At 47.3% G+C, this 7,790-nt stretch overlaps 1 pseudogene; it reads right to left on the bottom strand.

Annotated features, from left to right (window-relative positions):
* Nucleotides 1-2,331: 2,331 nt before the first annotated feature.
* LOC147664121 (lactoylglutathione lyase-like) lies at nt 2,332-3,193 on the bottom strand (annotated as a pseudogene).
* Between the last annotated feature and the right edge of the window lie 4,597 nt (nt 3,194-7,790).

Below are 7,790 nucleotides of genomic sequence, written 5' to 3'. Positions count from 1 at the left end.
AACCCCACCGCAGCATCTAACAACATCACTCCCTCCCAAGACCTCTGCGATGCATTATCATCCTTCTTCTACAACAAAATTGCCGACATTCACAACAGCTTCGAGAACACTCCCTGCGAACAACCCTCCCCACCCCCCTCAGAACCTACCACGCCAACTAACAACCTCAGCGCCTGGAACCCAATCACCACTGAAGACACCAGCCGCCTAATGAACTCAATCCACTCTGGCTCGCCAACCGACCCCTGCCCCCACCACATCTTCAACAAAGCTGACTCCATCATCGCACCCCATCTCCGTGATGTCATCAACAGCTCTTTCAACTCTGCCACCTTCCCAGAAAGCTGGAAACACACCGAACTCAGCGCCCTGCTGAAGAAACCCACAGCAGACCCCTCTGAACTTAAAAACTACCGACCCATATCCCTCCTCCCATTCCCTGCCAAAGTCATTGAGAAAGCCGCCAACAGCCAGCTCGCCGCCTTCCTTGAATCCAACAACTCCCTCGATCCCTATCAGTCCGGATTTCGAGCCAAACACAGCACCGAAACCACCCTCATTGCAGCGACAGACGACATCCGAACACTACTGGATAACGGAGAAACAGTAGCCCTCATTCTACTCGACCTCTCCGCCGCTTTCGACACAGTCTGTCACAGCACCCTTATACAACGCCTCAGCAACATCGGCATACAAGGAAAAGCCTTGGACTGGATCATCTCATTCCTCTCCGGGAGAACTCAGAGAGTCCGACTCCCCCCCATTCAACTCAGAGGCCACTGAAGTCATCTGTGGCGTACCACAAGGATCATCACTCAGTCCCACCCTCTTCAACGTTTACATGAGCCCACTCGCATCCATCGCGCGCCAACACAACCTTAACATCATCTCCTACGCCGACGACACCCAGTTAATCCTTTCCCTCACCAAAGACCCTAACACCGCCAAAACAAATCTTCACGAAGGAATGAAAGAAGTTCCCGAATGGATGAAACACAGCCGCCTAAAACTCAACTCAGACAAAACGGAGGTGCTCATCCTAGGATCTTCCCCTTCCGCCTGGGATGACTCTTGGTGGCCTTCCGCTCTGGGCACAGCACCCATACCCACAGACCACGCACGTAACCTTGGCTTCATCCTAGAGTCCTCTCTCTCAATGTCTAGACAAGTCAACGCAGTCTCATCCTCCTGCTTCAACGTACTTCGTATTCTCAAAAAGATCTTCCGCTGGATCCCCCTCCCCAAGACAAGAAAGACTGTCACCCACGCACTGGTCACGAGTCGACTGGATTATGGTAATACACTATACGCCGGAATCACAGCAAAATTACAGAAAAAACTCCAACGCATCCAAAACGCATCAGCGAGACTCATATTGGACATCCCTCGCCAAGATCACATTACCAGACACCTGAAAGACCTCCACTGGCTTCCCGTAAACAAGAGAATTACGTTCCGTCTCCTCACCCACGCACACAAGGCCCTCTACAAACTAGGACCCGAATGCCTCAACACTCGACTGTCCTTCTACACACCCAACCGCCAACTAAGATCCTCCAATCAAGCCCTCGCCGCAGTCCCGCGCATCCGAAAATCCACCATGGGGGGCAGATCCTTTTCCTTCCTGGCGGCCAAGACCTGGAACTCACTCCCCACTCACCTCCGCCTTACTCAGAACCACATCTCCTTCAGAAAAGAACTTAAAACCTGGCTATTCGACAAAAATTATCCCCCCCTCCCCAAGCGCCTTGAGACCCTCTAGGTGAGTAGTGCGCTATATAAATCCCTGAACTTGAACTTGTGGGTGTGTGCCTGGTGGAAGCGTGCACTGATGGCTGGTGGCGTGTGTGTGCCTGGTGGAAGCAGGAGCCTTCACAATGATAGAAGACGCAAATGAAACTGACGAAGAAGGAAGGGGAGTGCGAGCAGAGGAGCATGATTCAAAGCGAGAAGACACAAATGAAGCTGACCAGGAGGGAGGGGGAAAAGAAGGGGGTGGTGCAAGCAGAGGAGCATGATTACAGCAATAAAAACACAGATGGCAGCTGTGCACGTGCTCGAGCTCGTGAATGTAAGGTGTAGGCCAGCAAAAGCCTCTGATGGCACTTTTAAAAGCCACTTGCTAAATGTCTCGAAGAGACAGCTATGCGCTGTCTCAGACGAGACCTAAAAAGGGAGTTAGTCTTTTAAAAAAGTGTTATGTCAAGTACAACAAAGATATAGAATTCCAATATTGTAAACTGGTAGTGTTTTTATCGTACATACTCATTTTCAGCCTCTTGGAGCAATCTCTTCGAACATTTGATGGCACGGACCCAAAAGCTAAGATATTTATATTATATTTAACATGTTGTTGGGACTAAGGATTTCAATACAGTAACCGTCAGGATCCTGTATAAAAGCAAGTCCTTCCTTTTTACCATCATCTGGTTGCTTCACAGATGTTACTCCTAGATCTTCAAATCTTTTACAAACTGTGTAGACATCTGGAAATGCAATGCCAATGTCCCCAAATCCTCGAGAGTCGGAGCTTCCGTTATGATAACTAGGCCTGGGTGGTAAATTCTGTTTCTCTCGTGGAATTTGGGTAATTTCGGGTTCCGCAGAGAACGCAAAATTGTCCAAAATACTGCGTTGCGCGACTTCACGAAATGTTTTGCTTGTTTGCGTTCTCAAAATGCGTGTTCGCAAGATATTTACCCCCGAGGACGCAAACAGAGATTGCGAACCAGAAAAAAGCATTGCGAACAAGCAATACTGCATGTTTGTGGAATTTCTGCATGTTCGCGGAGATTTTTTACCGTTTCGCGGAGATGTGCGTAACGCAATTACGCAAATTCCACCCACCCCTAATGATAGCTCCTCTCTTCACTTCCCCAATTATAAGTCAGTTCTATTGTGGTCTTCCTGGAAAAGTCCATGCTGTTCGTTCTTTTGTATTGCTGGGAATGTCCTTTTTGTCTTCATAACCCATGAAATAAAGTGAACATTTCATAGATGAAAAATCAAATTTCTGCAAGAGTGTCATTCAAAGAACTTTGGTGTAAAATTCTAATGACTTTTTGGGATCTTTTATCCTAAGCATAGTTTGCTCCATCAAGTAATCCTTAATGCTGGGGTCTCGGTCTGTGCACGCGCCGACCATGTCTTCTTTGGACAGGCCATGCAACTCCGGCGCCAGGACTTCGGACATGATGCCGCTGAGGCGGCGGGTTTTGGACGAAAGAGAGGAGACCTGACCCTGGGACTGAACTAGGTGGAGAGGCGGGAGCTTGGTCCCTTACATTCTAATTTTTTTTTTAAATTCTTTTTATTAAAGTGAAAAAACATAAAAGCCAATTGCAGGTACCTTACTTCACGGAACATAATACAATTATACCAACATAGAATAAATCAATGGGCATTCCCCAGGGCAAAGACGATGCTATGAAAAGTCACTATCGTGCGGTCGCATTAAAACAGGAGAGACGTTCTTTCCAGATCAGCCAGCATTAATCACAAACCCCACCACCCCAAGAGACAGAAGCATTACAAACAGGATATTTCCTAGTGGCAGGAGTGCGTAAGGCAAGAGAACTAAAAGTGAAACTACGACCGCAAAAATCATGCAAACCAACCCACGATACATTCTACAAATCAATGTGAACAACATCACCCCTGAGACCCATCGAACAGGCTTACCCCACAGGAAGGTACCCGACATCAGGATATTAATAGGATACTGAACACAAAAACAAACAAAGACAATACAAAACACCCCAACCCCCACCCTGCACCCCTGCATATGACTTTCGCCTAACCCCAACTAGCAGTGTGCCTGTCGCCCCATCTAACTAGGTTCTAAAGGTAGAAAAAGAAAAGGAAGTGTGGAGGAGGATATCTTCAAATAGGCTCCCAGTCTCCCCTCCCCTCCGCCAGAAACAAGCAACCCCTGTGAATTAGCTATAATTTTAAAAGAAACATCAACAAAACAGGCAGGGTAAGCCGTAAACACCGCCCAACTTGATCATAGTGATGACAAATCCCCCATTTATTGAAGCCACAATATTGAACCCAGTCCGTAAATCTCATCCCTGGCTCTTTCGATCTTTCATGCGAACCCCTTCCATACGAACCACCGCATTAACAGGAGAGTCAAGGAGCACCAAAAGTCTGAAAAGTTAAGTCTGGAAAGAGTCAAAAGTGTTAAGCCCTCGTGGGTTACTCCGTCCCTGACGATCTCCCTCGCCCAGTCCGATACCAGATATTGTTTCCTTCTCGACCACGATGAATCAGTCAGGGAAGGGAAAGATGGCATTGTGATCAGGAAAAAAGTACCAGCAGTAACCAGGGACGGAGACCCAAAAGGTCCTCCCTCGATCGGCAGCGATGTTAAAGATGGCGATTTTCCCAAGGCCACGGGCTCATTTTCGTTTGTAGACACACTGACCAGGGACTTCATTATTTCTTTCTGCACGGGGCCCATATTCGTCGGCATGATAGTCACTGTGGGGATCATGGCTCGCTGTTGATCTCGCAATGGCGCTGGGTCCGGTCTCATACTTCTCGTTACTAATGGACTGGCGATCATTTTGTGGACTATAAGTTCCACTCGTTGATGTAGTGCCCCGATGGCGGCCAAGATGGTCTTCAGTGATGGCTCAGACTCCGTCCGAATCTTCCCCTCTCCATCATCTTCGATCATAGTCACGTTCCCTAGAGAGCCAGGTCTCTCCGGGTGAACTGACAAGAACAAATCGGACGGCTACAGAGGGTGACTTGTCAATTATCACAGCAGCACTCCGTTAGTCTGCTACCGTGAGTGAGGATCCCGACCCAGCGGACCCGGCGGCGCTAACCGGGTCCCCGGGACAGAGACCCCCACCAACAGCCCCAGACGTGCTGTGTCACCACTCCTGCGGTAGTAAATCTACCAAATGACCGCCATCGAAATCGGGCAAAAACAAGTTCCACAGCGAGAGACCGGACCCCACCAGTGTCCCACGGCCGATGTTGATCAACTGAAGCCCGGCTGGGTCAGTACTCGAGGCCCCGGCTCACGATCTGGGGTAGGCCGTAGATTAAAACACAACGTATCTTCGTCATTCAGAGAGGTAAAATTCTCCGGACTTCACCATCAGACTCTGTACCGGTTCAGACACGCGAAAGGTGGGCGGAAATTCAGGATATTAACAAGGATCGTCCGGCTGGAGAAAGAGGTCGGCGGAGCCGGGAGCCTACGCGGCCATCTTGGTTGCTAGCGTAGCTCCTCCTCCCATACATTCTAATTTTTAACAAGTATTTCATAGAGCCAAGGTTTTATATTGCTATTAATGACATTTTCATAATGTCAGAGTAAGTATGAGTGACATTTGAATGACTATGGGTGACACTTTCTTGCCAGCAGAATTAAGCAATACAGAGGAGGGATGACCGCACTGAAAAGCGTTACACCTTAGGAATGGTACTTGCCAGGAATCGTTGACTAGGAAGACAGATCAGTATTTCTGTCCTGTGACACTGTTTGTCTGCCTCAATATTTCATCTTTCTTGCAAATCAACATGCTGTGCACTTTATTGCTGTTAGATAACTTGTAGGTACTGAGTTACTGCCTATCATTTAAAGGCAGAGCCGAATCCCATCTAAGTGGACATGTTTCTTCTTCTCAAATTCCATTCCTTTCTGATGAATTAATTCTATAGTTTATCCATTCTCCCCGACTCATTTATGATTATTGTTGCAAATATTTTTGTCGCTCACCCGTAAACAAACCAAACTGGGTGTACTGCACTTATATTTTATACTAATGCGAACAGTTGGAGCCCCTAGTTTGACTTTAAATGATTACCATGTAAAACTACTATTACTGGTTTTTGGAAAAGTTAATGCCGCCTTTTACTTGACCTCCATTGCTAGGGGCAAGGGGTACTAAACTGAAATAGGCACCGTGTAATATGGCTAAGTAGGTTCAACTCCCTGCTGTAAGGATTGGTGTGAAATCTGCAAGGCCCATGAATGGATGTGGTCTCCGTTCTTCATTTTTATCTGATGTTGATGGTGTGGGGTGGTGTGATGTTATTTATAGTGCTATGAAGCTCCAGTGATGATGACACCTCGAGCACTGTAGAAAAACAAAATTTATTATTACAAATACCATGAATCTGTGTCATTGTACGTCAAGTGGACTTCAAGGCATGAGTTAAAATTCTTCATTTGTGGATGTTGTCCCTGTTTTTACAATTTTCTTACAAGCATGAGCGATGATTACTGTGTGCAGAACGAGGTTTGTACAAAGTATGGCTCCAGGCACACAGGGTGAACATTGTCACATAGAAACTTCGCTCCTAAAGGGCTACAGTTCTTGTAGAAATAAAATCCTTCTTATTGAATATGATGTAAAGTGGAATGTCTGCTTGGGAGTGTATACAAATGATTCCATGGCATGTTTCTGCCTCTGCAGAACGCCTTTGACCAGGAAGTGTGGAAGTTGTTGACAACGACAGCAGGCCTCACGTGCAGCTTGTCCGTGAGCAGAGGTCCACCAGGGGCTTACTATGGCATGCATTGCTCTGCAGCCCCGAGGAGGAACTGTCAGTTCTTTAGCCATGTATGAAATGCTGCTGAGGGCAGATCACCTTGTAGATGCCCCACTGAATGGAGTCTGGCCATCCTGCCATAAGCAACTACTACTCTGAACTTAGACACATTTACTTCTTTCGAGGGTGGCAATGATTCCTCATGCCACTTAATTCTGGCTCGTCCAGGACCTGAGCACACACGCACACGTCTCAGGTGTGGCCAGTATGGTTGGGTCCGGTTGCGTGATACCGTGTGCGTGCACTGCAGCTGCGAGCTCTTTCTCATAGTGCCAGCTGCAGCAGAGTGTCAGTGTGCCAGCAGGTACATGAGCCACTGGTTGGGTCGGGTTCATCGCTGGGAACCCACCACGTGGTGCAAGGGGCCATCTATGCTGCCATTGCCCTAGCAGCCCTTAGTGCAGCCAGCAGCCCATGAAAGCTTTGTGAAATGCCGCCTGCTCAAGTTGCATGCCTCAAACAAAACAACGTCTTTGTAGCCATTGGGCTGGGCAGGCACGGACTTCGACATCCTGATGTCAGTGAACCCAAAAGGCCATCAGCATTATCGTAAAATTAGCAAAGAGTATAGGAGATGAAGAGGCGCAAAAAGTTACTTTCTGTGGTACTCACTGTTTGCCTTGGAGAATGTTTGTAGAGAAGAGATGACTACAAAGCCCTTTAGGGTGAACTACACAATGCATCTTACATGGTGGGGTGTGAATTCTTAACGGAACACACATTTTCCAACAACTCCACACTATATCTTGGAGAAACAAGGGATCATGTGCGTTAATAGTTACAGCTCTGAAACAACGTACAGTATCAGTTCTCCAGAAGCCGTCTATACTAACAAGCCAGCGAGGCACAGAGCTCCCTCAGTCTAAATCTCTCCAGTAACATTTCTAATCATCTTTTGTGCTTCCGGTGATGGTCTCTCAGGTCTAAACATAAGAGCACTGTTAGAACTGGGGGTCTATAGTTGGCAGAGGAATGCGCCTTTTTCCAAGTAGGCACCCTTGCTTCTAGTCAGGATAAGGGGGATACACACTTTAGATAGAGCCTGCTCATCCCCTTGGTAGCTGGCATGAGCAGACTGGCTTAACCCAAAGGCAATGTGTAAAGTATTTGTACCCAAACTCACAGTAACACAGTGAAAACACCAGAAATGGACACCACACCTGTTTAGAAAAATAAAGTAACTTTATCTAAACCAAACAAGACCAAAACAACAA

This window comes from Lissotriton vulgaris, unplaced genomic scaffold (genome assembly GCF_964263255.1).
Source record: "Lissotriton vulgaris unplaced genomic scaffold, aLisVul1.2 SCAFFOLD_8306, whole genome shotgun sequence".
Taxonomy (NCBI): Eukaryota; Metazoa; Chordata; class Amphibia; order Caudata; family Salamandridae; genus Lissotriton; species Lissotriton vulgaris.
The sequence above is the reverse complement of the archived record's forward strand: the minus strand, read 5'-3'. Positions and strand labels throughout refer to the sequence as shown.